This window comes from Lissotriton helveticus, chromosome 1_1 (assembly GCF_964261635.1).
Source record: "Lissotriton helveticus chromosome 1_1, aLisHel1.1, whole genome shotgun sequence".
In the NCBI taxonomy this organism is placed as follows: Eukaryota; Metazoa; Chordata; class Amphibia; order Caudata; family Salamandridae; genus Lissotriton; species Lissotriton helveticus.
In genome coordinates, this window is record NC_136057.1 from 393,447,143 (window position 1) to 393,466,725 (window position 19,583).

Sequence of the window (19,583 nt, forward strand, 5' to 3'; positions counted from 1 at the left end):
TGTACCAAGGGTGGTGCATGGGAGTTCCTATGCAGGTTTCTCACACTAAACCTAGTTTACTAAAAACAGTAGATTGGGTTTAGTGTGAGAAAACTGTGTCCTTTTCAACTAGGCGCAAGGAAGGAGAAATGCTTTCATTTCTACTTCCTTTTCTGACTTGGCATGCGTGCTGCACTGTGCAGCACGCATACAAAGTGGGAAACGCTTTCTCTTGTGTCGAGCATAGTATTTTGTACAGGAAGGGTACCCTGCGGAGCTAAGGTGTGTGCATGGCACATGGCAGCAGTAATCAGCGCCGGCACAAGTGAAAGGGGAGGAGATAGCCATATCTTTGAAGATATGGCGCTCTCCTGCTCCCTCCCTGTCATGCAACGCAGCGTACCCTCACGGGGGAATGCGTTGCATTGCGTGACTTTTTCATAAATCTCCCCCCTCAGTACTCTACTGGGTAAGACTGTTCTTTAAAGCTCTACACTACTGATGCAATATGTCCTGCTAACTGTGTGTGCCTTTTTCCTCGTTATTTTGTGTGTGGTCAATTATTGTTTTTTTACTGCATTGTTGTTTTGAATGGTTTTCAGGAACGATTAAATGCCACTAGCTTAAAGGTTCAGTCACTCTTGTTCATTTTCTGAATTGAGTGTGGAGGCACATTGATTTTTACACAGTCTCAAGTAACAGGATGAGTGATTTGCCACAGTCCGAGTGATCTAAAAACCCAGGCCCAGAATTACGAAAGGAATGCTTGCTCTTGTGCAATGCAAGGGCAAGGCAAGTCTTAAGTGAGATTTACAATGCCAGGCATTATGTAATGGTCTATCTGAATACTTTCAGGAGAAGATCGTGACCATCAGATCTTCCTTCCCCGTGGAGGTAACTCTACCGGCCCCTAGTGAGATAGATAGGGACAGTCCCTTCCTTGAGTCCTTCAAGGAGATGACTATTGAGTCCTCTCAGAGATTAATCACCCAATGTAAATCTGGTTCCCCTCTCGACCTGATTCCGGCCAAATTGATGGGTATTCTAGCCCCTATACTGATTGAGCCCCTCCTTTCTATTTGGAACTGCTCTCTTGGCTCAGGTCAGTTCCCCTCCATCTGGAAGGAGGCTATGCTAGTCCCTATCCTGAAAAAGGCGAATTCAGACCCTGGCCAATTTTCAAACTATCGGCCTATCTCCCTTCTCCCCCAGTCAGCTAAGATCTTGGAGAAAGCAGTTCAACTGCAATTGGCTGAATTTTTGGAGACTAATATGCTCCTACACGATTCCCAGTCGGGATTTAGAGCAGGCTTCAGTACGGAGACAGCTCTTCTTGAAGTCTCCGAGACTATCAGAGAGTGTGTGGATAGGGGCGAGGAGGCCATGTTGGTCCTCCTCGACCTATCCGCCGCCTTTGATACGGTCTCCCATACGATCTTATTGGATCGCTTGAGCCAGGTTGGCATAGGAGGTACAGTGTTGACCTGGATCCGCTCCTTTCTGAAGGATCGTTCTCAGAGGTTTTTTTTGAGGCCTTTTAAATCTGCTAGGAAACCCCTTCTCTGTGGTGTCCCCCAGGGCTCGGCCTTGAGCCCTTTGTTATTTAATGTGTACCTTGCCCCACTGGCCAAGGTGGTAGAATCTTGGGGAGTCAGAGTGATCTCCTATGCTGATGACACCCAGCTGGTGTTCTCTTTTAGGGATCACTCTGACACCTCCTTTGCCAACTTTCGCCAGTGCTTGAATAACATTTGTAACTGGATGACCACCAACCACCTCAGGCTTAATACTGACAAAACGGAGGTAATGTTTTTTAACCAGAAAACGACTATTCCCTCTAGCCTGTGGTGGCCAACGGTTCTTGACCCTCCCCCTGTGCCAGCTCTCACAGTTCGCAATCTGGGTTTCCAGTTTGATAATACCCTCTCCTGCGTGCCTCACATTAACAAAACAACCTCTGCTTGTTTTGCGAAATTGTGTATGATTAAAAAGATTTTGCCATACCTTCCATTAAATGCTCGTAGAACTGTGGTCCAGTCGCTAATCACGTCTCACTTAGACTATGCCAACAGTCTCTACGCAGGTGCCCCTTTGTATCAGATTGAACGTCTACAAATTGTGCAGAATGCCGCGGCGAGACTGATTGGTAATATTCCTTATCGACAATCTGTAGCATCCTATTGCAAAAAATTGCACTGGCTTCCTATAACAAAACGTATCCACTTTAAGATTCTGATACTTGCCTTTCGAGCATTGAACAACCTCGGCCCAGGCTACCTGAAAAAACGACTTGTTCTATCACAATCCGTTAGATCTTTACGATCTAATAGTCTACGTCTCCTGGTTGTCCCACGCTTCCGCCTCTCTAGAGTAGGCGGTAGAGCATTTGGAGTATCAGCAGCCAGACTGTGGAACAATCTCCCCTTGGAGCTAAGATTTGTCCCCACTGAATCCATCTTTCGACGCAAACTCAAGACTTGGTTGTTCGCCTCTTAATTCTCTGTCTTCCTCCTCTTTTCCTTGGGCTCATTAGTTGTTAGCGCCGGGACACCCCCCCGGGGGTAGCCGTGCGCTCTATAAAATTCAAAAATAAATAAATAAATAAATATGCCACACCCTGAGAAATGGGGTTGTTGGTTAAGTGGGGGTGTTAACCTTGCTCAAGCAACAGCCGCAATCCATGTCAAGGTGAATCACAAAATTAATTTGTGCTTAACCCTCTGTTTGCTTGGCACAAAGCACTTTGGCTTAACTTAGAGGCATTTTGTAAAATATTTATGCAGTACACAAACAGTAACAAAGTAAAAACACAACACAAGAAAAATGCACCACCAATTTTGAAACAATAGAGTACATTTTAATCAATTATTTGACACCAAAATAACAAAAATCCAATCATGAGAACCGGATTTTTTAATTTTTAAAGTTTAAGATAAAAACTTGCACCTAAAAAATTAAAGCGCCAACCGCTCACATATAGTTGTGCGAGACTGGATCAAGGTTGAAACATATGGACGCCCGCGATAGAGCACGTGTTGGTTACAAAGAGTGGCTTGGGCCTGGTTGATGCTTAAATTCGGACTCAAAAGAAATTCCAGGAAATTTTTTCTGAGAAGGTAAAGTTCAGTGGGGCAGGGCGGCAGGCAGTGTCCGAGGAGGGAGCATCTGGACAAACTCATGGTGAACATGTCTTCATTCGGACTTAGTCGCCTTTTTGGAAGTTGAAAACAAGGCTGGGGGCTTCAGCTGATGAAAGTACCATGAGTCCTGATACATCTTTTGTGAAGGCCTGCTGAACAGGATTTACTGATGCAAAGAACGTAGCGGGACTGGCTGTGAATTCAGGTCAACTGGCTATGCACCTTGGGTGGATAGACACACAGTTTGGCCCCTGTCTCCTCCCAGTTATTGGTTCCTTTCTAAGTCCTGGGTTTTGGCCTTTGCCTATCTGGGCATCTTTAACACCACCACCAATGGTCCAAGAAAGGAGGGGCACCATTTTGGGGGTTAGCACTGTCCAAGTGCTGTTTCAAAATGGTTCGAGCCTTTTCTGTCTCTGAGGCTCTGATCAGGAAGCCAGCCAATTAGCCTTTGGAGTCACTCTGGAAGTCCTAGGTTCAGCAGTAGAACAGGGCTCAAACAGCAGGGCAGGCCTCGGAGGGTTCAAGGCAGACTTCAGGCAGCAAATCAGTCCTTCAGATGCACCAAGGCAGTCTTCTGAAGTGCACAGCAGTCCTTTGATAGTTCTTCCATAGGTCCAGAAAGTGAACTGAAGACTGGGTCTAAGAGCCTTATTTTGTACCTGCTGGCCCATTTGAAGTAGGAAACGTTTCTAGAGATTCCTATTGAAGAGCTTGAAGTTTCCTGCTTCCCCTGACTCCAATCTGGATGCATGAACGATCAGGGGTTGACAAGTACTTTGTGTGACGACAGAGTACTGCCAATTCAGTTGCAAGAGGGGCTGTGCCCAGCTCAGCCCCACCATCTTGCCAACATATGGCCTAACCAAGCACACCTAATCCCTCTATTGTGTGGCTGTCTGGGACAAATAAATAAAGTTCAACTGCCAAATACATCCACTCATGTGACACAGGAACAGGCTTGCAGGCAACAACTAGGGCATGTTTTTGGAAGTGAGGGGAAAAATGGTCCCTATCCCTTACTAACCAGAAATTAGCATAAATTCTTTCTCTTCTTGGTTCTTGCCCTTGACAGGGGGATTGACCCCTAGCCCCCTAAGATAAGCATGATTTTTGCAGGTTTGTCTGGGCAGGACTTATTTTTTCTGAGATGTTCTGGAAAAAAAATCCAATTTGCACTGGTTTTGTGTTAGATGATGATAGGTTTATTTGTACTCTATTCATAAGAGTAGGTGCAGAGAGACAGCCAACACATGTTTAGCCCCTTACATGGCCATACGGCCTGGGGCTTCCTGAGGGCGAGTGAAAAATAATATGTTCTATCAGCGTCGAAAGTAGGTACATTTCTTAAATGGATTCTCAAATAGCAGGCATAATGCCAGGGTGGGATCTGGTCACGCCAACTATCGAAAAGTGCAAAAGAAACAATTGATGAACGGAATGCTGGACAATGCAAACATTCACCCCCATCAAAAGGATCTGGGTTTAATCCAACATTATTTTGCTCACCACACCTCCCCAGTTTGGACACAGCGATATGCAAATCGGTCTTGACCCTGTTCCTTATGGGAACAGTCCAACCCGAACTGCCAAGCCAGGTCCTCCCTGGACCGGAAACAAGCTTCCTGGGACCAGTTTCAGGGCATCACCCTTCATCAGCCAGGCTAGTTTGAATCCAGTAGTGTAGTGAGCATGGAACCCACGTCTGGACATACTCTTCCCACTTGGGGCAACATTTGCAAAAGAAACAATTGATGGACGGAAAGGTGAACAATGCAAACATTCACCCTCAGCCACAAGGATCAAGGTTTAATCCATCATTCTTTTTCTCCTCGCTCCACCCCAGTTCTGACCCAGCCACATGCAAATCAGTCTTGACCTGGTTCCTTATGGGAACAGTCCAGCAAGAACTGCCAAGCCAGGTCCTCCCTGGACCTGAAACAAGCATCCTGGGACCGGTTTCAGGGCATCAGCCAGGTTACCTTGAATTCAGTGGTGTAGTGAGCATGGGACCCACGTCTGGGCATACCCTTCCTCTTTAGGTAAACATATGCAAAAGAAACAATTGATGGACAGAAGCTGGACAATGCAAACATTCACCCCGTCACAAGGAACTGGGTTTATTCCATCATTCCTTTGCTCATCACACTACCCCAGTTTGGACCCAGCCATATGCAAATCCGTCGTGACCCTGTTCCTTATGGGAACAGTCCAGCTCGGACTGCCAGGTCCTCACTGGTCAGAAAACAAGCATCCTGGGACTGGTTTCAGGGCATCACCCTTCATCAGCCAGGCTAGCTTGAATCCAGTGGTGTAGTGAGCACGAGACGCATACCGTTCCCACATAAGGAACAGGGTCAAGACTGATGTGCATATGGCTGGGTCCAAACTGGGGTAGTGTGGTAAGAAAAAGAATGATGGATTAAACCCAGATCCTTGTGACTGGGGGTGAATGTTTGCATTGTCCAGCATTCCGTCCATCGATTGTTTCTTTTGCATATGTCGTCCTAAGTGGGAAGGGTATGCCCAGACGTGGGTCCCGTGCTCACTACACCACAGGTTTCAAGTTAGCCTGGCTGATGAAGGGTGCTGCCCTGAAACCGGTCCCAGGATACTTGTATCCGGTCCAGGGAGGACATGGTTTGGCAGTTTGTGCTGGACTGTACCCATAAGGAACTCGGTCAAGACTGATTTGCATATGGCTGGGTACAAACTGGGGTGGTGAGCAAAAGAATGATGGATTAAATCCAGATCCTTGTGACTGGCGGTGAATGTTTGCGTTGTCCAGCATTCCTTCCATCAATTGTTTCTTTGGCAACGTCTACGTGGGAAGGGTATGCCCAGAAATGGGTCCTTTGCTCACTACATCACTGGATTCAAGCAAGCCTGGCTGAGGAAGGGTGATGCCCTAAAACGGTCCCAGGATGCTTGTTTCCGGTCCAAGAGGGCATGGCTCAGCAGTTCGGGCTGTGCTTTTCCCCTAAGGAACTGGGTCAAGACTGATTTGCATATGGCTGGGTCAAAACTGGGGTGGTGTGGTGAGCAAAAGAATGATGGATTACAGACAGTTCCTTGTGACTGGTGGTGAGTATTTGCATTGTCCAGAATTCTGTCCATCAATTGTTTCTTTTGCATATGTCGCCCTAAGTGGGAAGGGTATGCCCACACGTGGGTCCCGTGCTCACTACAACACTGGAATCAAGCTAGCCTGGCTGATGAAGGGTTATGCCCTGAAATGGGTCCCAGGATGCTTGTTTCCAGTCCAGGGAGGTCCTGGCTTGGCAGTTCGGGCTGGACTGTTGCCATAAGGAACATGGTCAAGACTGATTTGCACATGGCTGGGTCCAAACTAGGGTGGTGTGGTGAGCAAACTAGTGATGGATTAAACCCAGATCCTTCTGACTGGGGGTGAATGTTTGCATTGTCCAGCATTTCTTCCATCAATTGTTTCTTTTGCATATGTCGCCCTAAGTGGGAAGGGTATGCCCACACGTGGGTCCCGTGCTCACTACAACACTGGATTCAAGCTAGCCTGGCTGATGAAGGGTTATGCCCTGAAATGGGTCCCAGGATGCTTGTTTCCAGTCCAGGGAGGTCCTGGCTTGGCAGTTCGGACTGCACTGTTCCCATAAGGAAAAGGGTCAAGACTGAGTTGCATATGGCTGGGTCCAAACTGGGGTGGTCTGGTGCGCAAAAGAATGATGGATTAAATCCAGATTTTTGTGACTGGGGGTGAATGTTTGCTTTGTCCTGCATTCAGCCATCAATTCTTTCTTTTGCAACTTTCTAAAAGTGGCATTTTCAAAATTGTAACTTAAAATCCAACTGTACCAGTAAAGAGGCTTTTTAAATACAACTTCTCAGAAACCAAACACGGAATGCTCACCTGTTCCCAATCAAAAGTTAGCACTAATTTAATGTAATAAGACAACCCAATGTTATTCTATTTGAGAGGTAGTGTTCACAGTAGTAAAAAGCCCATGTAGGGGTTTTTCACTGCCAGGGCATAAAAACCTAAAAGTATATGTCCAACCTCTTAATTACGATGCACCCAACTCTATGGGCTACATAGGGCCTAACTTAGGGGTGAAGTATATGCAATAAAAGGGGAGTTTAAGGCTTGGCAAGGAGTTTATATTGCCAAGTGGAATTGGCAGTTTTGACCATATTCAAACTGCATTGACAGACCTGGGACATGTTTTAAGGCGCTACTTAAGTTGGTGGCGCAATACATGCTGCATACCCCCTAGTAGCATTTCATTTACAGACTCTGGGTATATGGTATACCACTCTACAAGGGACTTTTACTTAAATGAAATATACCAATCAGTGGTAAGCCAATTTTACCATGTTTAAAGGCGAGAGCTCAAGCACTGCAGTGGTAAAGTGCACAGAGTCCTAGAGGCTCCAAAACGAATTCAGCAAAAATAAGAGGGTTGAAGGCAAAAATTCTGGGGATGACCTTGCCGAGAGGTCCAATTCCAACATAAGCAGCGTCACCTTGTGTGGCATAGTAAATCTGTAGTAATGCAACACATCTCAAGTCACCGTCTTGCATTACTCAGCCCTGGGAATGCGTTCCATTGGTGGAGCATGGGTGTTTCCATGCATGGAGAACAGTGCATTTCCAGATTTACTACCAGTGGTAAACCTGAGAATGCGTCAAAAAGGTATGCCATCCCAGCGGGGCACAACGAGGAGAAATAACTTTATTTTACCTCGTTTTTCATCTTTCTCTGTGTTTTGCATTCGGAAGCATACATAGAAAAAGGAAAAAGCCTGAAAGGATTGTTTTTGTGCAGGAAGGCAATTCTGCCTACAACTCAGACACCCTTGCACTTGTTGCAAGTGTGCCTGTAGTAGGTAAGTATACTTGTAAGTATACTTGTAAAGCGCACTGTTACTCCATCTCGGAGTGTCCTGGCGCTGTATACCGCTGGGGAACCCGTCCTGGCTTTCCCTGTGAGATGGTCCCTCCTGGGCACCTCCAAGGGGAAGCCAGGCATCCCCGGCGCTGATGGGTCCGTTGTGGAGATTAAGCAAGCTATTGCCCAGAGTTGCAGAGTGGGACCCATAGTTAGCGTAGGCACCTCAGCGAGAATTATCGAGTCCGCGGACATTGACCCAAGACCCTGCCGCGTCGGGAATTGAACCCTGGTCCCGGGCCGATCTCTGCTTCAGGGTCTGCCGCTTCTAACCAGTGAGCCACACTTCTCCACTAGTAGCGCTAGGCTGCACGGCGTACACCGGCACAGGAAGCAAAAAGGAATGTACCATATCTTAATAAATATGGTTTATTCCTGCCCTCTCCATGTAGCAGAGAACAGAAAGTTGTCTTACTGCGCTGGGCTGCTTCACATCTTCGTAAATCTGGCCCCCAGTGATTTGTTGCAGAGTTGTCAAACTTCCCACATATGGCTGAAAAATGGCCGTAGTGTAGACAAAAATGAAATGCAAGTTGGCAGCTGTTTGGTGGTAAACTATAGAATCCCTGCCTGATAGCATTACAGTTGCCATTGGCAGCTGATTAAATGACAAAAAAAGCATGATAAAAAGGTGCATTTGCTGGAAGTATCAGAAAAAGTACCAAAGCTTATTAGGCATGGAATCTAACCTTACCCTTGCAGTCCGGAGGCGAGCTGGGGCACATTTATGGAGAAAGCAGAGAAGCTTGTGGTGCTCACCACTGTGCTTTTGAGACCAACGCTCTACAGAGCAATGCTTACCAGCATTTATCACTCTCCACACCACACACACATGCCACCCCTACATAGGCATTGCCCAAAGCCGAGCTCCACATGGATCCCCAACAGCTATGCTAAGAAGTCCACATCTGGAGCTTTCACCACACTATTTGTTTTAAATACATATTCTACGCTGTGCACCTAAAATCCTTTCTGCTCTACTCATTCGTCACACCTACTACCACTCGTCCTATCAATACATGCATGCGGCAGACATCCCTGTGCACCAGCGGCAGAAAAAGCTATATAAATGTCAATAGCAAACTAAATTAAGGGGTATTCAAAGAAGACATTCACTCTACAGTGCACAGTTCAAAATGTTCATTCATGGTGAGTTGTCACATGTACAAATCACAACTAAGTCAAGTGATACCAAACTCGATTTTGCAGTGTCTCATAGTCTCAGGAATAGTATGACAATTTTCGAAACTCCAATCAGAATACCATTTTGTACACTGAAAAGTAATTTTTCGCACTTTTGTAGTAATTTAGCACCAGTCTGAGGTGGCACCCTAGGCTGCTACCTTACCTCACCTTACTGAAGCACCAGCGTTGGACTGGTCTGTCAAGTTTAATTGAGTGACCAAAAAATTCCACCACTGTCTTCCGTTACTAGTTTGTTAAGCGGCTCATTCATTGAATGGTTGGGAGGATTTAATTTGCAGTAATTGAATGTGTGTATATTTTCTTTCTTTTCTATACAGTCTTTGAAAGAAATTGGGTCACTGGTTGAGGGGGGTGAAACCCTTACTCAAGCAGAAACCACAATCCATGCCACGAAGAGGCACAGGCCAACCCCAAATTAACCTGTGCTCAACCCTCTGGTAGCTTGGCACAAGAGCAGTCATGCTTAACTTAGAGGCAATTTGTACAGCATTTATAAAGCACTTCAAACGGTAATAAAGTGAAATCCCAACACAAGAAAAAGTCCACACCAATTTAAAACAATAGAGTGCATTTTAATAAATAAGACAAGGCCAAAATGATAGAAATCCAATCAGTAGAACTAAAGGTATGCAATTTTAAAGATTTAATTGAAATAGTGCTAAAATGCACACACTTCCAACTGTGGATATCTGGTTGCACTAGACCGGGACAAAGTCACAAGTTCACGCAAACTGCGATGGTGCACGTGCCGGCTATAGGGAACCAGCTCGGCCTGCTGAACTAGAGTTCCTTCAATCCTGATTGTGAAAAGTTTTGGTGTCCCGCGTCGATCCGTTGTTCAGCTGAGGCGATATAAGGCCTAGGTTTCGGACATGCATCATGCAGCGCCGGTTCGGAGGAGCTGCAAGGTTGTGATGTGAGGTCCCTATGCTGGGTTTAAGGTTGTTAAAGCTATCTGTCCCTAATGCTCTAGACTGTAGGCCAGCCAGTTAGCCCTTGAAATTGCTCTGGGGTCCTGCGTTTAGTAGATGCAGGTACAGTTCTTCTCACTCAGGCAAGAGGGCAGCAGGCTGCAGCTCAACACAGCAGGGCAGCAGACCTTCAGAATAGCAGTCCAGCAGAGTGGCAGACCTTTCAGCAGCACATCAGTTCTTCTTCCTGGCAGAGTCCACAACTCCAGAAATGTACTGAAGAGTTGGGGTCTGAGGTCAAATATTTATACCTGATACCCATTTTGAAGTGGAGGCACTTCTAGAGGTTTTCACCCCCTGAGGTGTCAGGCAAGCCTTTCCACCTTGTCCGGGCCCCAGCTTGTCCAGGGTCACAATAGACTAGTGCCAATCCCTTTGTGAGCATGCTCAGTCAGTGCGTTTATGATTTACAAGTGTGGTAGGTCCATCCTTCCAAGACCTATCTACCCTTTGTCTCACTGTCTGGGTGCAATACACAAAGGCCAACTGTCAGCTACACCTAGTCATGTGACCCAGAAACAAGCTGCAGACACCAAATGGTTAGGACAAGAAGATTTAACTTTCTAAAAGAGGCATTTTCAGAATTGTGATTAAAAATCCAACTTTAGGGGGCGTGGCTACACGCTGAAGCACGATGGCCGCAAAATAGAGTAGCTCCTGATCTCTCGCCCTAAAACCATCTATCTGTTCATCTAATTCGCACCCCGAGCATGGGTAAAGCTGGCAGAAGTGTTCCGGACTCAACCAAGCCTGAAATCGAGCCCACCGAGCCGACATGGGGAGAGTGATGAGCTCCGTGATTTGAGGCCTCCCAGGAGCAGAAAACCGGGATCTGCCATGCCAGCCAGATTCGAGGAAGTTGCGCGGATGTGATGCCGGCGCGCCACGACTCATCGCAGCTGAGGCTGAGTCCCGAGAGAAGAGGGAGAAGTCGGCGCGGGGCAGGACCCCCCGTTTGATCTTGCAGCAGAGTGGTGAGGCCCCCCGGAGCCCGCATTGCGGTGAGTCAGCCAGCCCGGGGAGAAAGTACTGGAGAAGGTTCGCACCTCTCCGCAGCAGCGAGGCCTGTTTCTCTGGAGTGGTGTTCTCTGCAGGTAGATATTGCTGAGTGGTGGCGGGTGGACGCCGGAAGATTTCAGTGTCCCCAAGGGTGTGAGTCTCAATTCAACGGTGCTCCTGGCCACCCCAGAGCGGCGTGATATCCCCACACAGCTTGAGACTCGTGCAGCCTGCATTGTGAGGGTGAGACCGAGCGCCCTGAGAGCCCTGGTGATTAAGGTGAATCCTATAGACTGAAGTGCAGGTGAGAGACCTCACGAAACGTATACTCCAAAGTGAGAGTGGGGCCCTCCCCAGAACACCTGAGCTGGATGCCCCCCTTTGGGTGAAAGAGAGAGGTGGAACGAGTGTCTGTTCTCTGCTGTGGTTTGACCTGAAGGTCTGCGGTGGGGGGGTGCGTACTCTGTCTGCAACACCTTACATCCAGGAGTCAGCGAGGGACTGGATGTTCGTCCTCTCTCCTGCCCCCACTCATTCTTTGACGGGGGCCACGGAATATGCCAGCCGGACTCAAAAGGCTGGAGACGGAGAGAAGGTCTCCTCCACCGGTGGGGCGCGATGTCGGGTAGGAGAGGGCCAAAGCCTACGCAGCAGAAAAAGCTCTTTGCACTCTCCCTGGAGCAACTGGCGGCCTGGATCCGTAGGGAACCAGTGATGCGAAGGATGTATGACGTTACAACGCATACTTTTACAACGCATACCTTTACAATGCATTTTTTACAACATCCATTACAACGCATGCCGTTACAACAAATTTTTGAAAACTACCTTTACAACGCATTCCATTACAACACATACTACCTTTACAATGCATACCATTACAACGCATAACATTACATTGCATATATGGTAAGTATTGGATAGTGTAGGGGTAAAAATTACTATTCTAACTCCAGGGGGGTGCAACAGTAGGGTAAGTGTTGGATAGTGTAGGGGTAAAAATTACTATTCTAACTCCAGGGGGTGCAACAGTAGGGTAAGTGTTGGATAGTGTAAGGGTACTATGCGTTGTAATGTTATGCGTTGTAATGGTATGCATTTTAATGACATGCGTTGTAGTGGTATGCGTTGTAGTGTCATGCGTTGTAATGGTTGCGTTGTAATGGCATGTGATGTAATGGATGTTGCGTTGTAAAAGTTTCATTGTAATGGTAATGCGTTGTAAAAGTTGCGTTGTAAAGGTTGTTTCCCGATGCGAGGGCTACAGTGGTCAGCATATTGGGAAGATCGCATCTCGCTCTGTGCAGATGATATACTCCTCTACATAGCCTCCCCCAAAATGTCACTGAAATGTGTATTAGACATTTTCACGACCTTTGGTAAATACTCTGGCTATTCGATCAACTGGAACATGTCCCTCATGTATATCCTAGGAGGCGACTCTTCTGCTCTGCCCAGGGATTGCCCTATGCAAACGGTGAGGGATGGCTTTCGCTACCTTGGGATCTTTGTCACCACGGACCCTAAGCTCCGCTACGAGAGAAACCTGCTCCCGCCCTTGCAGAGAAAGAGGTGAGATATTGCCAGTTGGAAGGCACTCCCGCTCTCATTGCTGGGCTGAGCAGCCCTATTTAAAATGATGTCCTTGCCCCATTTCCTATACGCCCTGCAGAATTCCGCCAATCTGGTCCCTGCATGATATTTCTGGGAAATTGAGGGCTTGCAGAGGGAGCTGCTATGGGAGGGGAGGCCTCTAATAGCTCTCAACAAATTGGTCTTAAACTGGTATGATGATGGCATAAGTCTTGCCGACATCAAGAAATACTATTGAGCTACCCACCTTGCCGCCATCAACCAGGGCACCTACCGAAGGCCAGATGATCCAGGGTTTACCATGGACAGATGGCTGCTGCCTGCTGGGGACTATAAAAGAGCCCTGCTTTCGAACCTCAGGAAAATTCCTTTAACTGGTCCGACTAAACACTCTGTCCAGGTGTGGCATGCAGCTAATAAAAGTATGGGTTGGGACCGGAAGCTCATACTGTACCCTCCCTTGTGGGACTCGGATCAACTGGGCAGTCTGCGGTCCTCGAAGGGCTTTGCCAAATGGGACCTCATCGGAGATAGGGGACCGGGTGAAAAGTGAGATGATCGAGTTTGACAAACTGCAATGACAATACAAGCACACCGGCTCTGAGTTTTCTGTAATCTGCAGGTCCACCATGCTCTTGTAACAACACTGATGAAGGGCTCCTCCCCTCCTGAGTCTTCAACGCTAGAGGACAGGTTGCTCAATGGGTACCTCCACAGAAAGCCATTTCATAAACTTACAAAAAATTGATTGATAACACGTCAGATTCCCTTGAACGACTACGCAAGTGTTGGGAAAGAGACGGCGTCGAGCTTGACAACGGGGAGTGGTGGGAGACGTGCCTTCTCCCGGGAGGTGGCGATTTCTGCTCAACTAAAACTGGTTCAGCCTAAAATATTACATAGAACCTGCATCACTGGTCCCCAGCTTGTTCACATGGGGAAGGGGCAGGGGTGAGAATGCAGAAGAAACTGCGGTCAAGTGGTCACTTTCCTACACATAATCTGGGAGTGTGAACAGATCCAAGTGTACTGGCGGTGGATACATGATGTCATGCGGGAAGTTCTGCACAAGGGCATACGCTCGTAGAATAAAAGGTGTCTTCTTAATTTCAGGGAACCCACTGATTTGAACAGTATGGAAAGGCTCTGGGCAACGCTGGGTGCTATGGTGGCAAAACGTGATATAGCGCAGATGTGGGGGGCAGCAGCATCACCGACTCTGGACACTTGGAAAAAGAACTTAGACTGGTGTACGTTCTGGGAGAAAACAGCCTATGTGGCACGGGGATGTCCTAAGAAGTGGTCCTCGGTATGGTGTAAGTGGAATACATACTGGGGAGATATATGTGCGGCCCCTGTGGTCCCCTCTGAGGATGAACCCCTGTCTCCTTGAAGTCAATTCCTGTGTTTAATATGTGTCCCAGGTGTCTATGATGTCCAAAAGTACTTGCCACATGAAACAATGTCATGTAAGTGTAAGATGCATTGCCAACATGTTACTCTTTTGTGTTCAATAAAAAGATATCTGAAAAAAGAAATCCAACTTTGCCATTAAAGAGGGCTTTTAATTACAATTCGTTAGACTCCAAACTCAAACTGTCTACCTGTCCCCAAGTGGAAATTACAGCTTATTAAATGTAAGAAGGTAACTCCTAAGTTATCCTATGGGAGAGGTAGGCATTTCAGTAGTGAACAATGAATGTAACCGTTTTTCACTACCGGGACATGTAAAAGTTAAAAGTCCATGCCCAAGTTTTTAATTACACTGCAATCTGCACTCTCGGCTGTTTAGGGCTAACCCTTGGGGGGACTGATATGTATTAAAAAAGAAGGTCTGGGCCTGGTAGGTTGAAATGTCAGTTTAAAACTGCACACACGGGCTGCAAAGGCAGGCCAGAGACATGATTAAAAAGCTACCTAAGTGGGTTACACAATCGGTGCTGCAGGACCACTAGTTGCAAAAAACACAGTTGATGGACAGAATGTAGAACAATGTCATACATTCACCCCAGTACAAGGATCTGGGCCTAAATCCATCATTTTTTTGCACTCCACACCACCCTGGGTTAGACACTGGCTATATGCAAATCAGCTCTGACCCTGTGCCTCATGGGAACAGTCCAGTCCGAACTACCAAGCCATGTCTTTCCCAGACCGGAATCAAGCATCCAAGGACCGGTTTCTGGCTATCAGCCTTCATCAGCCTGGATAGCTTGACTCCAGTGGTGTGGAGAGCCTGGGACTCACGTCTGAGCATACCCAGCCCACTCGGGGTGAAAATTGCAAAAAACACAGTTGATGGACAGAATGTAGAACAATGTCATACATTCACCCCAGTACAAGGATCTGGGCCTAAATCCATCGTTTTTTTGCACTCCACACCACCCTGGGTTAGACACTGGCTATATGCAAATCAGCTCTGACCCTGTGCCTCATGGGAACAGTCCAGTCCGAACTACCAAGCCATGTCTTTCCCAGACCGGAATCAAGCCTCCAAGGACCGGTTTCTGGCTATCAGCCTTCATCAGCCTGGATAGCTTGACTCCAGTGGTGTGGAGAGCCTGGGACTCACGTCTCAGCATACCCAGCCCACTCGGGGTGAAAATTGCAAAAAACACAATTGATGGACAGAATGTAGAACAATGTCATACATTCACCCCAGTACAAGGATCTGGGCCTAAATCATCATGCACTCCACACCACCAGGACGACTAGTAGCATTTAATTTACAGGCCCTGGACACATATACTATCACTTTACTAGGAACATACAAGTAAATTAAATAGACCATTATGTTTAAGCAAGTTCTACCATGACATCACAGCATTTAACACTAGTTAGCCATGATAAAGTGTGCAGAGTCCTAAAAGCAAACAAAAACGGGTTCAGAAAACAGGAGGGCGGAGACAAATGTTTTAGGGATGATCTTAAAGAAAGGGCCAAGTCTAACATTCTCGAAGACTATTTTTTATTTCTGCAAATTTTTGTGATTCTACTACCACTGATATTTTTAGTTTCACACTACCCCTGATTGACACTACAGGCTAAATTAGTTTATTTTGTATAATGGGCTTATTTCCACTTTGGTAAACAGTTACGCATAAAGGGGCAGTTTTATTAATTTTTCATGTAATGCAGTGCAGCAACCTAATTTGCTTTGCTGCATTGCACAAGGAAGAAAGCACAGCATAGACCCATATCTACTAGGATTGCTGCTGTCATTCCCTGTGCTTCCACTTTGCTGTGCATGACACGAGGCTCACAGAGATCAGTGTGCTCTGTCTAGCATAGGATTCTTATTGGTAGCATCCCCTTCCCGTACAAATTCCTATGTCTAGACGAAAATAGAATGATCCCATGCACTGGATGTGTGTTGTGCACATGAGTACACATGCACAGTGTTGCATTTTTAAGACATAAAAACATTTCTTCTTATTAGATGCGGATTCAATGCTGCTTTTGTTTTTTTAATGCAAAACCTAGTCTGACTGTCGTTGTAGATCTGGCTTTACACTAAAAACCTCTGGGAATCCGCGTGGAACCATCCAAGTAACACCTACACCTCTATGATGCAAGGGAGCAGAAAGATATTTTTGCTGCAAAAATTGGGCTTTTTAAATTTTTTTTTATCTTTATTTGTTTTTTTCAGTGTAAATCACTGTGACACTGAATCCCTTACTTTGGCTTTGCATCGCATTATGAGGGCGTAAAGCTTTTGCAACTCTGGGCCAAATAGCTGATTTTTTTCTTTTAACATGACATGTAGATCGTCTTTGGATTTTGATTGACAGAACTTTGGGCGTTTTACAAGGGTAAAGGAAGTTTAAGTCTACCTGACAGTTTGAATTTGAGAAACCAGTGAAGAAGCCTAGCTATATAAATATGGAAAAAGGTGTACACAATGTTTGAACTCGGAGAATAGCAGGTAGGCATGGACACTGAAATAAACCAATGACTATTTAGATATGATGATATCACAGTTTGTAATTTGTAATGGTACTATCTTAAAGTACCCGTACAGAAATGTTAGAAAAACATAAGACAACAAAAGGGACCAGGAAGACTGGGGGCCACAGTTTTTTAATCTGTACATTTCTTCAAGCGACCTACAAAAGACAAAGCGGTAAAGGAAAGGCTAGACAGCCAGTGTGGGTTACAGTTAACATAACATCACTGAAAATTAAATGTATGGAAGAAACAAATATGGTAGTATAGGTGGATAAATAAAAAAACAACAGAATTGTAGTTCTTACACTGTGCTGAAGATCACCCACATACACACAGGCTGGATTCACTGTCATTTAGGGGGTGCTAGGACTATACATTTCCACCTGTACACGCTCTGACCGTCACTAGGAGAGAGCAGCTGTGGCTTGTCGCCCCCGGATATGCTCTTTTAGGGGCACATGAGACCACTGATAAATATATTTATTAGGCATGGGCGTACTCCGCAGCGTTTTGCTATGCGGAACTCCACGACGCTACAAAAAAGAAACTCCACGAAGTTTCGCGAGTGGCGGAGTGCAGTGCAAACTCCAGTTTGTGCTGGTATTTCTGCCGCTCGGATAGAAATTCTACCCGAGTAGCAGCTCACGCTTGCGAACTTACTGTTTGCAATCGTGAGCGGGAAAAAAACTCCGCTGCACATCACGAAGCAGAGTTTTCTGCACTCCGCGAGCTCTGTGGAGGCGGAGTGCAGAAAACTCCGCAAACTCCATGAACGGAGCGAAGTTCACCGATCAGGCCTATTATTTATATTGCACAAAAGCAGGCTTAGCCTCCTTGTTAGATCCTGCTTCAAGGAGGTGTTGATTTGTATACAAAGTCTGGTCTAGCTATTTTAGTTGAGCAGGCTGCGCGCAAAACCTAAGGATTACTCTGCTATTGTTATATAGTATATAGTACAGTATCATTGAGGCAGGTAACCTTAGCTGCCACTAGGTGTTGCCATATAACTGATGAAGGGCCCTAAATCATGTTTGTGACCTGAGCTCCACTAAGTATTCTGAGATGCCTGGATAGGACAGCTCTGTAACCCCTGTGCACTGACCAACCTGAGCATCAATCTACTAAAAAGAAGTATGCCTTTAGCATTTGCTATTTTTGTAGTCAGTTGCCTCTGCCCCATACCAGTCATTGTTTGTTAACATCCTGTAGCCTCACATTCTTACTAATGATTGTTTACAAAAGTACAATGGCCAGTCAGATGTAATGTCATCAGCGGTCAAAGGGCATGACATGTTACGTCTGCTACCCCTGCACTTTTGGTGAGTGGACGCCATTGTTGAGTAGTTGTGAAGTATCTTTAAATAGTGAAAAAATGCAGAACGTAGTCGTTATGGACAGCTTTAAGTGCTCAGATATGTGCTGTGAACTGCAGAAGAACTACCACTGGTGTTCTATGTTTCTAAACAAAAAGTGGAATGTTCAGATGCTAAATTCTTACACTATAACCATACAATCTGGATAGTTAGGCAACGTCTTTATGTATAATCATATCGCAAATGGACAAATAATGATTAACTCCAGAAGTGAGACATGACTGGAGGGCTAGAGCTATGAACTAGTTAATCCAAGTATGGTTTATTTAAAATTGTGGCTAATCCTCACTGAAATGGTATTCTCATCGCACTGGGAGCGTAATATGTGTCATTTTACTACTCAGAGGGCCAACTCCATACAACAAGGTTATAAATCATGGAACGTCACAACATTCTTACTTGTGCAATGTTCATATGCAGAGTCCCTGAACTGCACAGATTCTGACGATAAACATATTTCCAGAAATCTCTCAAGTTGCTACACACATACTATTGACAAAGGTGTAAGGTTACACACTAGCTGCATCTGCTCTACCTGTTTATTTTAGGTGTATTTTAAAAGTGCTGATGAGTATGGGAAATAGATTGCAAAATATTTTTGAAAAACGTTTGTTACATTGTTGGTGGTGTGCTCTTTTACTTATCACTCCTTTGGGAATGCCCCATCTGCACATACGTTAGGGAACTTTAAAATGCAGAAGCCGAAACATTTTATAATAACTTCTGCACACGTCGATGGAACCTGTGTATGTGTACCCTAGGGGCCTCATTTATAATAATTTGGTTTAGGGCAGTTCCGCAAGTCGGGGCGGCTCCTCCACTAGGGCGGAGGAGCATCACCGCACTGCTTTCTCACAGTGCGAGAAGCAGAAACATAAAATGGTAATAACTGCCGTTTTATGTTTCTGCTTCTAGCACTGCGAGAAAGCAGAAGGGTTTCATTGATCGGGGCTGCTCTTCGAGCTGGGCTGGGCAGGGGAGGAGTGGTGTGCCCACTCCTGAGTGAGCATGACTAGTTTGGTGGGCCTGCTGGGGCCGCCCAAATCAGTAATGCGCACTATGCCCTTCTTCATGTAGGTTGCAATGCAGCCTACATGGAGAACATGGCCAGGCCATTAGTCCATGGCCGGGCCGGGCGGCATCCCGACCAATCACAACGCTGCTTGCGGTGCTATTGGCTTAGGGAGGATCCAGGCTGACTGCTTCTTGTCCCTGCCAGAGGCAGGAGGGAGCAGAGACGACGTGGGACCAGCCGGCGAGGTAAATTTACATTTTTCATTATCACAAACTTAACCCCCCCTCGCATGACCTCCCGGCCCCCACCCGCGAGTCATGCCGGCTGCAACTGTGCAAGTGTTTTAGCTGCGATGCCCTACACTACATTGAAAGGGCAGGATTGCACTGTATGAGATACGGTGCATCCCAGTCCTTTCAGTCAACCCTGGTGCA